The following is a 14,907-nucleotide window of genomic DNA, read 5'->3' as shown; positions in this document are numbered from 1 at the left end:
AATTCAGAATATCCAAATTACCTAACAGCACGTCTTTTGGCACTTGTGGGAGGAAACCGGAGCACACGGGAGGAAAGGGCTAGTTTAGCTCAGTGGGTTATACTGCTGGTTTGCGATGCAGAACAAGGCCAGCAGCGCGGGTTCAATTCCCGTACCAGCTTACCTGAACAGGCACCGGAATGTGGCGACTAGGGGCTTTTCACAGTAACGTCATACTTGTGACAATAAAAGGTTATTATATTATTATTAAACCCACGCAGACACGGGGAGAACGTGCAGACTCCACACGGACAGTGACCCAAGCCAGGAATCGAACCTGGGACCCTGGAGCTGTGAAGCAACAGTGCTACCCACTGTGCTACCATGCCGCTCATCTGACTGTAATCTGTTCCACCTAGCATGTACTTGCCCCAGAGGACACAACGGAGAACGTAGTCATTTGGTAGTACAAAACTGGAGTTTTGCTAATAAAAGGCACATGTCGAAGTTTTTAGTCTTGCACTCATCAGAACAATTCGCAAGAACACCAAATATAAAAGGGAACAACAATTTTACTTCATGAGAAGTGTGCTGATTAGTTGGCAAGTGGACTCTGGCAGAGGTGTTGCCATGGAGGATGCACCAGTTAACTGATGACCAATAGTTGTTCTCCAACCTCCTACCACATCTCTGTTTCACTTAGTGTAATGTTACTGATTTTGTTTCTCAGCATCGGTTACTGTCTTGCTGTTGTTCTTCTTCCCCTTCAGTGGACATGTTCACATTGCGTGCTCATTCTCTGTTCCTGTTACATGATGCTTATCTGTTGCGTTTCTGTTTCCTCTCAACTTGTTCCAGTGTCTCAAGCTATTTGTCTTCTGACTTCATCTCCATGCTTTTATGTTGTTCTTTTGTTCTATGTTCCGGATGCTTTTCTTTGACTCCAGCAATTTTTGACAACTTTTTTCTGCAGTGATCTCTCTGGGCCAGAGCAGAGGGAACTCATGCCAGAGCCCTAACATTGCTGAGTGCTGCAAGGGGAGCTGGAATATGAGCAACAACTGCAGAATCACAAGAGAGACAATGAGCCAGAGATGATACCAGGAGATGAGGTAGCACGGATTGCTAGGAAGTAATTTGTGAACTCCAGAGTTGCGTTAAAAATATTGGGCTAAATGTTCGCCCATCCCCACCTCCTCTCATGAAAAAACAAAAAAGCATAGTCAAAATTTCCGTTTTTTACTCCAGAAAATTTGCAGTTTGCAGAAGAAAGCTTGCATTAGGAGCAACCATGATATATTTTCATTCCTGCACCCTAGAATACCATGTACATCTCTTTTTAAAAATACATTTAGAGTACCCAATTATTTTTTTCCAATTAAGGGGCAGTTTAGTGTGGCCAATCCACCCAACTTTGCACATCTTTTGGGTTGTGTGGGTGAAACCCACGCAGACACAGGGAGAATGTGCAAACTCCACACGAACATTGACCCAGGGCCAGGATTCAAACCCAGGTCCTCAGTACCGTAGGCAGCAGTGCTAACCACTGCACCACCGTGCCGCCCAATGTGCATGCACATCTCTATTAATGCTACACTGCAAAACTGAATACAATTCAAAAGTTGTTCAATGGCTGCAACTTTGCAACTTCCAGCGATGGTGAGACACTAGTCTTGGAATACATGCAAGTCCTTTTCTTTGCTTTGTTGCTACATACTACAATAAGGTCAATGAATACAAATGCATGTTCATTAGAAATGAAGAGAAACTGCAAACATGTATCAAAATAAGCTGAATAGGCATCACAAAGATGAGCCACATGCAAAAGTGGCATTGACCTTAATAAATATTACAAGATATATCAACTGAGATAACCGTGAGGTCTCTTTAACTGTGAAACAGATCAAAATGCCATTACCACATATTTTGACTGCTTATTTATGCTCTGTCTGGCTGCTTGATTTAAAGCCAACAAAATGCAATCACTACACAAACAGAATCAAGAATCATCTCCTAATGGAAAGTTTAATTGAGAAGTGACCAGCGACATGAGGTAATCCTTCTGTTAAGATGGCTATAAAGACCTTCGCGGGCACTGAATCACACTAAACAATCACTACACAGACATTAAAGAAAATTTGAATTCATTATGCCCCAATAAATATAGATAGCAATCAATATCTCCCCACAAGGCATTTTTTTGTTTATAGACTCAAGAAAAATACATTATTTGCTAGCCACATCCTGTTGACAATTGTAATCAAAATATAATTAGTTCTGTTATAGACAGTGTTGCAACTTGCTGCCTGTCACAGCTTTAAAGCAACTGGCTGAGAAATACTTAGGAGTAAATCAGGCGTTACTGTTAGGAAAGAACGTGATGCAGACAGGGTTCAAAATCTTCATAAGCATAAAAGCTCTAAAACAAGTACACAATCCCAGCTTCATGAAATGCTTGTATCTAGGACTCAACATATTCATATAGAATAGGAAAGCAAAGACGCTGCCGTTCAGCCTATTCATCATGGTATTTTCTACAGATGGAAGCTACACCTTAGTGCTAATCTTTCGGGGGCAGCAGTGCTAACCACTGCCGCCTCCTAGCGTCAGGGACTCTGGTTCAATTCCGGCCTTGGGCGACTGTCTGTGTCGAGTTAATATTCATAAAGGCACTTTACCCGAAAGCTCGTAGCTTTCGAAACAAAATAAATGAGTTGACGGCACAAATCATCACAAATGAGTATGGTTTAGTGGCCATTACAGAGACATGCTTGCAGGATGGTCACAACTGGGCAGCACGGTAGCACAGTGGATAGCACTGTGGCTGCTCAGCGCCAGGGTCCCAGGTTCGATTCCCCGCTGGGTCACTGTCTGTGCGGAGTCTGCACGTTCTCCCAGTGTCTGCGTGGGTTTCCTCCCGGGTGCTCCGATTTCCTCCCACAGTCCAAAGACATGCAGGTTAGGTGAATTGGACATGATAAATTGCCCATAGTGACCAAAAAAGGTTAGATGGGTTATTGGGTTACGGGGATAGGGTGGAAGTGAGGGCTTAAATGGCTCGGTGCAGACTTGGTGGGCCGAATGGCCTCCTTCACCACTGTATGTTCTATGTTCTAACTGGGAGTTAAATATCCAGGCGTATCAGACTATTCGGAAGGACAGGCAGGGAGGTAAGGGAGGTGGTGTAGCACTGATTTTTAAGGATGACATCAGGGCGGTAGTGAGAGATATAGGTTTTATGGAGAAAAAGGGTGAATCCATTTGGGTGGAAATTAGAAATAGTAAGGGGAAAAGGTCATCGATAGGCTTTGTCTATAGGCCATCAAATAATAACATCAAAGTGGGATGGACAATAAACAAAGAAATAGCTGATGCATGTAAAAATAGTACGGCAATTATCATGGGGGATTTTAATCTACATTTCGATTGGTCAAACCAGGTCGGTCAGGGCAGCCTCGAGGAGGAGTTCAAAGAATGTATCTGCGATAGTTTCCTCGAACAGTATGTAATGGAATCTGCAAGGGAGCAAGCTATCCTCGATCTGGTCCTGTGGAATGAGACAGGAATGATTAATGATCTCATAGTTAGGGATCCTCTAGGAAGGAGCAATCAAAGTATGGTTGAATTTAAAATACAGATGGAGTATGAGAAGGTAAAATCCACAAGTGTCTTGTGCTCAAACAAAGGAGACTACAATGGGATGAGGGAAGAGTTGGCTAGGGTAGATTGGGAGCAAAGACTTTGTGGTGGGACAAATTAGGAACAGTGGAGGAGTTGAGATTTTTCACATTTTCACAGTGCTCAGAAAAAGTATATACCAATGAAACGGAAGGACTGTAGGAAAAAGGATAAGGACATACAAAGTAGCAAAGATTAGTGGGAAACTAGAGGATTGGGAAATCAGGATTGGGAAATCTTTAAAGATCAACAGAAAGCAACAAAAAAAACCATACAGCAAGATAGATTATGAAAGCAAACTAGCTCAGAGTACAAAAACAGATAGAGGATTGGTTAACTGACAGAAACCAAAGACGGGGAAATAAATGAGTGTTTTTCTGGTTGGCGATCAATGGTTAGTGATCCCTGGGGGATACCACTGGACACAGGCTTCAGTCACAAAAACAACCTTCAATCATTACCCTCTGCCTCCTGCCACTCAGCTAATTTTGGATTTTGGATCCAGTTTGCAAATTGCCCTGGATCCCATGGACCTTCTTGACCAGTCTCCCATGTGAGAGCTTGTCAAAAACCTATTGATGTCCATGTAGACTACATCAACTGCACTGCCCTCATCTACACAACTGGTTACCTCCTCAAAAAATTCAATCAAATTTGTAAAACATGATCTCCCTTTGACAAAGCCATGCTGACTACCCTTGATTAATCCTTGCCTCCACAATGGAGATTAATTCTGTCCCTCAAACATTTTTCCAATCGTTTCCCTACCGCTGAAGTTAGACTCACTGGCCTGTAATTTCCTGCTTTTTCCCTACTTCCCTTCAGCAATTTTCAACAAGGTGTAGCCACCTGAGTTGGCCACTTCCCAACTTAAAATGGAGAACCGCAAAGGCTGAAGGGAAATTCAGCCAACACAGGCAAAGACTAGCAAATACAGGAATCATGTATATTGGAACCTGCAAAACAACCAGACAGCACCAAAACCAGCAGCCATCTGCATAGTAATGCAGCAGCCATCTACATAGTAATGTGCGATCCCCAGGCACAATGGTAACAGTAAAGGTAAACAAAGCCAAGCCAGACTCCTCGGCGCCAGCAGGAGCCAAAACAAAGGAAGGCCAACGGACACTTAGGACCGCCCAGCGATCAGCATTGGAGAAATCGATCCAAGTGATCGGAAAGTAGTCCAATCACTTGGAACCAGGTACGGGGTCCGCCCCAAAGGGCGGGAAGCCCCTGGGGACTATAAAGTAAAGCCCCCAAGTTCAAACCGTCCTTCTTGACAGGGTCACTCAGCAACGCAAAGCAACCCCTGAAAGTGAGCTGTCCAGCGGCCTCCAAGCAAGTAAGTCTCAAGTCAACGCTCGCTACGAGATAGGCGCTCCTAGCTACCAGTCCGTACCAGATTTTGAATCCCGCAGACTCAGGACCTGAACGAAAGGCCATTTGTTCCCCTGACCTGGTGGGCCAGTCCGAAGCCAAGTATACGCCTGTTAGTGATAGAAATAGCCTAGAAAGTATAGAGTTTATGCATAAGTAGTGATTTACTGTGTATAATAAATGTGCTTTGATTTGAATCTTACTAATTGGTTTGTTGAGTTATTGATTATTACTTGAACTTGAACCTCGTGGCGGTATCATAAAGATACCTGTCGACTCTAGAGTAAAAGTTATAAAACAGAGCCAATTGAACCAACCAAAAGTTAGCAACATATTACTGGCGACTCCGCCGGGACCCGATCTAGAAGTGGCTTAACCACTCCGGGAGAACCCAAAATTTGAATTAGAAATCCAATTGGGGACAGAAAAAACGACAAGTGTTCAAGCAGTTCTGATCAATCCTCATAATTCGGAAGTGTGTTAATGCATGCATAACTAACAGGGCGATAAGGTAAACAGATAGATTTTTTGTTGCGACAAAACTGTCGGCAGTTTGTATTCCGGAAAAAAGCGAAAGCCGTACCCGTAATTACAGCACCGCCTTAGTACCCCTTGTTCCAAATTTTAAGAGAAGTATTCAGAGAGGAAAGATGGCAATGCAGGCAGTGCAAAGCCTCATGAACCCCGAAGAATTTGTGGTCGCAGCGACCAGCACCAGAGTAGGACAGTGTCCCGTTTGGGAAGAGGAAATCAGAAAGTACCTCAAAGGGAAAGGATGGCCCCTTTGGAGCGAATTCTGTGACAATGAGGAAACAGGTCCCGGGAGTATAGGACATACTTGGTGGGAGAACCGGAGCGAGATTCACAAGAAAAGCCAAGGAAAAGCTCGCAAGCCGATGGCAATCGTGTCCTGTTTGGCACAATTGCGTGGCACAGAGGAGGTTCGGACGCTCCGCAGAGAGATAGAGGAGGCACATCTAATGAGTAAGGTCGATGTGAGCGAGATAGAGAAAGAGAACCTGGAATTAAGAAGGAAGTTAGCAGCAAAGGACGGGGAGGTGGATGATGCCAAGCGGGCACACCAGTCTTGTCTGGCGCACCTAAGCAGCTTCCAATCCCAGTACGAAAAGGCCTTATCAGGACACGCAACGTGCAGTCCTGGTACGAGAGGAAACAGAGAAGCAGGTAGAGGCATTGCAGAGGCAGTGTAGTGACCTGAAGGCAGCGTTAAGAGCACTCCATACTACCACCACGGAGCAAAGACAAAGGTCATTAGACCACGCAAAGTGCCGGAAGCAGATTGCAGAGCTGCAATCTCTGCTTTCAGTTCAAAAAGGATTCCAGGAAACCTTTGGATCACAGTTAGATGAGGAAGACGGCCCTGATTGGGAAGAATTGAGTGAGACAGCGCAGAGATATGTTCAGGGAACATGTGCGCAGGGAAAGCCCCAGAAGAGAAAAGTGCCCCAACCCCCCCCCAGAGCAGATAGTTCAGGCTCCAATGAACCCAGTCACCACCCACCGCACAGCCACATCGGACGACACGGAATTTCTGTACACACCCCCTTAACAGTGACCCAATTACGGGACGCGTACGATAAAATCAAACCGTTCCTCCCCACCTCAGACCCCCACCACTTCCTTGCCAGAGTAAAACAGCAGGCTACCATGTACAGCCTGGTTGAGCGAGAGCAAGTAAGGCTCACAGTTTTGAGTTTAGACCCTTCAGTCGTAGCAGCCCTTCCCGACCCACAGAATGTAGGAGGCACCCTTGCAGAAATGCATACCGTGATCCTAGACGCGATCGCATATAACAGGGGTGACCCCGTAGAAGGCCTCAATAAGTGCAGGCAAAAGAAAATTGAGCACCCCACAGCGTTTGCTGGACGCTTGTGGATCCATTTCGCAGAATTTTTCGGAGACTTAGACCGCACCCATTTGTCCCCAGACAACATGGCCAAATGGACCCGCACCCTTATCTCCCATGCCACAGAAACAGGACAAAAAGCTTGTGCCAATTCTGATCCCTCAGAGGAGGCTCATAATGAGAAATGGGTTGTAAAAAGATTGTCCCGCACCTGGGAGCAATCTGTTCAAAACAAACCCACAAATAAAAATCCCGAGGAACAGCAGGCAGAAGCAGACATACACACAGTTAAGGCACACCAGAACCCCGCATGGGTAAATGAAGGCAGGAACAACCCCCCACAAAAGCCACAGGTGTGTTACAACTGTGGACAGTTAGGACACATTGCAAGAGAATGCAATGCCCCACGAAAGCCACAGAGAGCCCAGCAGGCACTCTGAATAAGAATAGGACAGAGCCCTTACATAGTGTGAGCACCCATTCAGATCAGACGGACCTGAACGGAACAGACTGACTGTGCTCGGGCTCCCCCAGTTGGGTCTGCGACACACTTTGGGATAGGTCCGGCCGACCAGTAGTTGCAGCAAAGATACGGGGACAGCCCATCGAGTTTCTCTGGGACACAGGAGGGTCTCGCACCACAAGCAATTCCTCCACCATGTTTCAAAAGGACACGTGGCCCACGACAGCCACCATCACCCTCAGCGGCTTTACAGGCCACTCACAGCAGGCACACATCACAGCCCCTGTACCCATTCAAATCGGCAACATCACCACCAGGCACCCCATAGTTTTAGTCAATCTACCCCACACAGCAGAACACATTTTAGGCATAGATTTTATGAATTCCCACAACCTATCCTTTGAACCAGTCAACCAATGTGTTTGGAGAATGGCAAAATCTGCAACAGCCCCCGCAACGCTCACCATAGGAGAATATGCAACCAGGATTAGCGCAGTTGGCCAATTTTGGTTTGACCCGACCACAATTAGCACAGACAAGCAGGTTAGGGCAGATCTGCAGAAGCACAGGACAGCATTCGCGACCCACAAACACGACTGTGGCCGGATGACTGGTTCAGTACAAATCACAGGACCTGACCCCAGACCCCAAAAGCAATACGGATTTCACCAAGAGGCAGAGGGAGAAATCGCAAAAGTTATCGACAGCTTATTAGAGCAGGGCGTACTCAGATCAGTAGCCTCCACTAATAATGCCCCGATTTCGCCAGTGAGAAAGCCCGATGGATCATGGCAACTGACCATCGATTACCGGGAACTCAACAAAGTCACCCCCGCAGCAGCCCCCACAAGTCCCGAGACCATGCTAAAAGGGGACTCAACTCACGATACTTTACGGTTTTGGGCGTCAGTAATGGATTCTGGTCCATTCCATTGGCAAAAGCGTGCCAGTACAAATTTGCCTTCACTTTTAAAAATCAACAGTACACGTGGACATGCCTTCCACAAGGTTTCCACAATTCCCCTTCCATTTTCCACCAACAGCTGGCAAATGGTTTGTCAAAATTTTCTCGCCCCAAATGTCTGGTCCAGTATGTGGACGACCTATTACTGCAGCCAGACACCAAGGCAGAGCACATCGAGCTTCTGGCCGAACTCCTGGAACTCCTACAGAAAAATGGTTGGAAGGTAAACCCCAAAAAGGCCCAGATTTTGGAAAACAAGGTGATATATTTGGGTACAATTATCACGCACGGTTAACACGAGATCGAGCACAAAAGAATTGACTCGATTGCCAAATTGCCCTTTCCCCAGAATGTTTCAGCCCTCCGATCGTTTTTAGGACTGGTTGGCTACTGCCGAAACCACTGACGGTTTCGCCAGCAAGGCAGCACCCCTCTCAGACCTCCTAAAGAAAGGATCCCCCTGGGAATGGCTTCCGCAGCGTACGGATGCTGTGGACTCTTTGAAAAGAGCACTCATAGCAGCCCCCGCACTACAAGTTCCTGACCCGTTTTCCCCCTATGCGATAGAGGTAACAAGCACGGCCCTTTCGGCCGTGCTCCTCCAGGAACGGCACGAACAGTTAAGGCCCGTGGCTTACACCCCCAGAGTCTTAGATGCTGTGGAGCAGGGATTTTCAGCCTGTGAAAGGCACCTGCTCGCAGTTTTTTGGGCAGTACAATAGTTTTCATACATAACCGGACTGAACCCCATCACAATCCTCACAGAACACCCCCCCACCCAACTTTTACTGGACTGACGACTTAAGGACGGTACAGTCAGTCAAATAAGAGCAGCCAGATGGACCCTTCTTTTGCAGGGACGGGACACCACCGTTAAAAGGACCAAGACCCACACTTTCTTAGCAGATAACCTACAGTACCCCGGAACCCCCCACGAATGTGAAATCATCTCACCACACCACAACACAAGCCCTTTTATTGCAAAAACACCCCCCAGAAAGATAGGTAGTCCAACCCAGAGCCCCAAGCACACAGACACGTGCGAACCCATAAGAATATATGTGGATGGATCTTCCACAATATTAGAAGGGAAGCGCATAACAGGATGCAGCATTTATAGAATTCTAGGGCGCGTCCCTGAAATAGCAATAAAACTTCCAGGACACTTAGGTGCACAGGCAGCAGAACTAGCAGCCGTGGCGTACATTGTAGAACACCCAGATTCCTTCCCAGCCCAGCAGACATATACTCGGACAGCCTCTATGTCTGCAATAGCCTTACAGAATTCCTACCCCTGTGGAAAGCAAGAGGATTTGTTTCCGCAGACGGAAAACCCCTCCCCTCAGCCCCATTGCTCCGTCACATTTTAGAAAAAGCCCAGGGCAGGACTTTTGGAATAGTTAAAGTTCGTAGTCACCATCATTCCTCCCCCCGCTGGAAATGTAAAAGCCGTCGCACTGGCAAAAGCAGGTTCCAGGCACGGCTATTTTTGTACACCCCCCCCCCCCCCCCCCCGAAAGCGCACCAGTAAATGCAGTTCAGGTCTCGCAGACTAATAGAGGATTTAGTACAGGCCCAGAAGCAGGATAACAATCTCAGGGAGATTTTAAAAGGAAAATTTACGGCACCTTACGATAGGTTTAAAAATGCACTGACCACACATGACGGTGTGGTGTTAAAAGACACCCATTATGTGGTTCCTGAACAGGACAGGAATCAGATCATTTGTTTGTTCCATCACAGTCATTGACATCAGGGAATTGATCCCACTATAGCCCACCTCAGGCAGCTCTGTTGGTGGCCCAGCTTAAAAGACGCAACGCACTACGTTGAGAATTGCCTCATCTGTGCCCAGAACAATCCGGACAGATATGGCAAGAAAGCTCAACTTAGTCACAGCCCCGCTAATGTCCCCTGGACTAACCTCCAGATTGATTTTATAGGACCATTGCCCCCTTGCAGGAATGGTTACAAGTATGTACTCGTTGTGATAAGACACGTTTACAAAATGGGTAGAGGCATTCCCATCCAGAACGAACACGGCAAAGACCATAGCCAAAATCTTAACCCACCACATCTTTACGAGATGGGGACTCCCCCGCAGCATTGAAACCGACCAAGGTTCCCATTTTACGGGATGTGTCATGAAGAATGTCCTCACGATATTTGGCATGACCCAAAAATTCCACATCGCATACCACCCCCAGTCAAGTGGTATCGTGGAGCGCATGAATCGGACCGTAAAAGCTACCCTCCGAAAAATGGTCCAGCAAAACACCACTTGGGATTCAGTCCTCCCTTTCGCGCTGATGTTTTTGCGAAATACAGTTTCAACATCTACAGGTTACACCCCACACACCCTCATGACCAGACGGCCCATGAAAGGCACAGAATTTTTATTGGGATTAGATTTGACCAGCCCCGAAGTGACGGCCCTCACACACGAGAAAGCAGTGGAACAACTGGTAGAGAATGTTAAAACGGCTCAGCTAGCAGCCGCGGTATCATTAGGCACACGAAAGAAACAGAGCAAGGCCTGTTTCGATAAGACAGTACATGCAACTGAGTTCAGTGTAGGACAGCAGGTCATGCTCTCCATATGCAACCCCAGCACATTCCTGTCACCTAAATATTCAGGTCCGTACTCCATTGCGGACAAAGTAAGCCCCTCGTGTACAAAATTAAGTTCCCCAACGGAAAGACTGCGTGGTTCCATATCAACCAGCTTAAGGCATATGGCCCACAGTCACACCACGCATGCTCGACGCAGCAGACTCGCCCATAGCCAACGTATTCCTAGCCCCCCCCCCAACACGCCCACCACATCCACGGACTCGCCCTCGACTCCACCCCCGAACTCTAGACTCCGCCCCGGAACACCCACAGACAGCAGCAGCAGCGACAGCGACTCAGGCCACAGCCACAGCACGCCTCCCTACTATCCCCAGGCAACAGGACCCACACCCAGCGAATCTGACCACGATTAGAGTGATCCCTTCCTCATCACTTGCCTCAACAAACCCCACCAAAGACCACCACCCTACGATTACGACCCCGATTCCGTCCCCACAGAACTAGACACCACCTTTTGGCACCGCGACAACTCAGACAGGCTCGTCCGGAACGACGAGATGGACCCCAAATCGCACCATTCAGCCCTATCAGCCCTGATAGATTCGAGAGCATGACATCCGGGAAAAGATGATGACTTTGAGTCTGACTCCCAAAGCGAGAACCCCCTTGCGACCCTGTTCGCAACCGATAACTGAGGTGTCCAGATGATGTTTTAAAAAGGAACCGCTCGGGAGAAAACGGTGTCCTTTCTGATGGAACCTGCAGCATGTTTAATGTTGTTTGTAGTGGTATTGTCACATGTTGTTTGTAAGATCTGAAATTTTTTTCCACGGCCCCACGCTTTATTTTTCGGCCGAAACCTCTGAGAACTTGCCCGCACGCTCATCGGCAGAAACCGCTGAGAGCTTGCCAAACCCCCGTTCATAACTGCCCTTCTGGTTCGAAGGTACAACCAATACGGCAACCCCCCACGACGACTACATTTTTGCCCGTTCTTGTCGGTTGCTCAGGCAGTGGAGAAACGGCATTGGGACCCGCCCTGCCTGGGGACCCCCCTCTGGTCAGCTACGCTCGGGTAGGGCACACACTGCATTGGTCGCCGTCCTACCCGGGGATTCCATCCAAATCTTACCCGTCGCGGCCCATACGCACCTCATTTCGGCATTTTTGGTTCAAAAAGTTGTGTTTTGTTTTCCGGCAACCCTTAGGTTGCCATCCCTATGCTATTTACATCCTCAAACATTTGGATGGTAAATCGCACAGCCTGCGAGATGGCTCGCACTGTTTCAGTATTTTTAAAGTGTGTCTTGTCCTGAATATTCAGTTTTTTAAAAAAAATGAGGGAGTCACACATGGTGACAAATTATAAAGGGAGAATTGGCACAAAAGGACAGATATACTACCGCACGAGATATTAAACCAAGATATTAACAGACACTATGCTTGATCCCACAGAACACCAGATGCTCCAGGAAAAGCGGCGAAACGAAGAGAAGAGAAGAGAAGAGAAAGAAGAACCATGAGGACATCCTCAGTGTTGCTCATCACCCTAATGAACATTTGGTTGTGCACGAACACGAACCCCCTGACCCCAACTCCCCCCAGCCGTTAATGATTCACTCCCCCATAGCACCCAGAGCCCAGTCACAAGCGACACCACACCATCTTGGTGCGACAGGTTTATAACCTGGTACTCCCTGTCCTACTTAATAGAATCCCTACTAGTATTGGCGATACTCTGCAGCATCGTGTAGATATCCGCATGAGAAAATGGCGAAGGAGAGCCTGCCGCGCTCGCACCCCGGTATATAGGATAAGATCACCTATTTTCGGTTATGACCAGACTCTCGACCCCCGCGATCTATAATAAAGGACATTCGTTTGCGTTCCTTTTGTGAATAAAGAAATGTGTTTCATGAGCGATTGTACAATCCTGAGCTTGACTGCCAAGCCAGGAAAAATGTTAATAATGCTGCTATGATTTTGTTTGTATCATTAAGGAAGTTAGTATGATTGAATGTTTGAGTGAGTGTAGTTTGGTGAGGACACAGTTAGAGGTACCGTTTTTCTTATTTTGTAATGCATGTCCCTGTTTTGACATAGCGCCACTTAGAATGTTCAGTTAAAATTTTTCTTGCACAGTTATGGTCAGTGTAGAGGCCATAGAAGAGTGCTCGCCGGGTCAGGGAATGAAGACAGTGCAGTTATGTGATCCTTCACGCTTCGCGTTATGATCACAAGGAGGGAGTGTAGCCACCTGAGTTGGCCACTTCCCAACTTAAAATGGAGAACCGCAAAGGCTGAAGGGAAATTCAGCCAGCACAGGCAAAGACTAGCAAATACAGGAATCATGTATATTGGAACCTGCAAAACAACCAGACAGCACCAAAACCAGCAGCCATCTGCATAGTAATGTGCGATCCCCAGGCACAATGGCAACAGTAAAGGTAAACAAAGCCAAGCCAGACTCCTCGGCGCCAGCAGGAGCCAAAACAAAGGAAGGCCAACGGACACTTAGGACCGCCCAGCGATCAGCATTGGAGAAATCGATCCAAGTGATCGGAAAGTAGTCCAATCACTTGGAACCAGGTACGGGGTCCGCCCCAAAGGGCGGGAAGCCCCTGGGGACTATAAAGTAAAGCCCCCAAGTTCAAATTGTCCTTCTTGACAGGGTCACTCAGCAACACGAAGGAACCCCTGAGAGTGAACTGTCCAGCGGCCTCCAAGCAACTAAGTCTCAAGTCGCTACGAGATAGGCGCTCCTAGCTACCAGTCCATACCAGCTTTTGAATCCCGCAGACTCAGGACCTGAACGAAAGGCCATTTGTTCCCCTGACCTGGTGGGCCAGTCCGAAGCTAAGTATACGCCTGTTAGTGATAGAAATAACCTAGAAAGTAGAGTTTATGCATAAGTAGTGATTTACTGTGTATAATAAATGTGCTTTGATTTGAATCTTACTAATTGGTGTGTTGAGTTATTGATCAGTACTTGAACCCGAACCTCGTGGCGGCATCATAAAGATACCTGGCGACTCTCGAGCAAACGTTATAAAACAGAGCCAATTGAACCAACCAAAAGTTAGCAACAAAGGAAATCAAAAACACAAGTACAACAGATGCTTCATTAAAATTCAAGCCACCAGACAATAAAAAAATATTTTACGAGATCTATTTAAGCAGAAAGATGGGTGAACTCCATTTCTGCTTTATTGTTGTCCCCCACTTCTGAATAAATACGATCCAATAATAAGTAATTAAAGTCGCCATAGTCCACGATGATTATAGGCTGCTTTCCCCTTTGAGGTTTAACCGGAGGATCACCACACCTCAGGCGAGGGGCAAGGTTGAGAAGGCAGTGCTATGAATAACCTCAGCAGGTATGGGAATTTAATTCGACCCCCATCCCCACCCAAGTAATATACGATGAAAGTAACCCTTTGATTGAGATTCTAGATCCACATTAAAAATGACTGCCAAAACTAAATGTAATTGGAAGATACCAAACTAACAGCTGAATGAAATTTAATGCTGACAAATATATTTGTGCCCAAATAGCAGGCATCATACAGGGAAAGATGTCTTATTAAAAAAGGAAACCAATTCCAGTGGAGCAATGTTGACCAAATTTGTGTTATCACTATACTACATTGATGAGACAGCAAATTGACTACCGGAGGCGTGTCAAGTCACTGAATACAACAAAAACGTATAAACGTACAACATTCAAACATAAATGTGACCAATGACCAATTTATAAATTGGTAACTGAAAACCTTGGAAAATGATTCCTTGCAGATTACCATATTTGAGAATGTAGGGAGCAATGGCAGCAAGTAAAGCATTCACTTTATCCCTTGAGAATAAATAATATTGGTGGATAATTCATTCTGGCAATTTTCCATCATTTCTTGCCCAGTCAAGATTGCGATGGTGGCCTGAGCCATTCCACTTGATGTTTTTCTCCTGCTTTGAACATTCCACCTTGTTCCACCAACGTCCGCC

General features: G+C 46.7%; 1 protein-coding gene across 3 annotated transcripts in view; it reads right to left on the bottom strand.

Annotated features, from left to right (window-relative positions):
• Positions 1-14,907, bottom strand: part of ube3c (ubiquitin protein ligase E3C) — a 277,267-nt gene that overhangs the window by 73,569 nt on the left and 188,791 nt on the right. The window lies entirely within an intron of this gene.

Source organism: Scyliorhinus torazame, chromosome 6 (assembly GCF_047496885.1).
Source record: "Scyliorhinus torazame isolate Kashiwa2021f chromosome 6, sScyTor2.1, whole genome shotgun sequence".
NCBI classification, from domain to species: Eukaryota; Metazoa; Chordata; class Chondrichthyes; order Carcharhiniformes; family Scyliorhinidae; genus Scyliorhinus; species Scyliorhinus torazame.
This window is presented reverse-complemented; position numbering and strand designations above follow the sequence as displayed.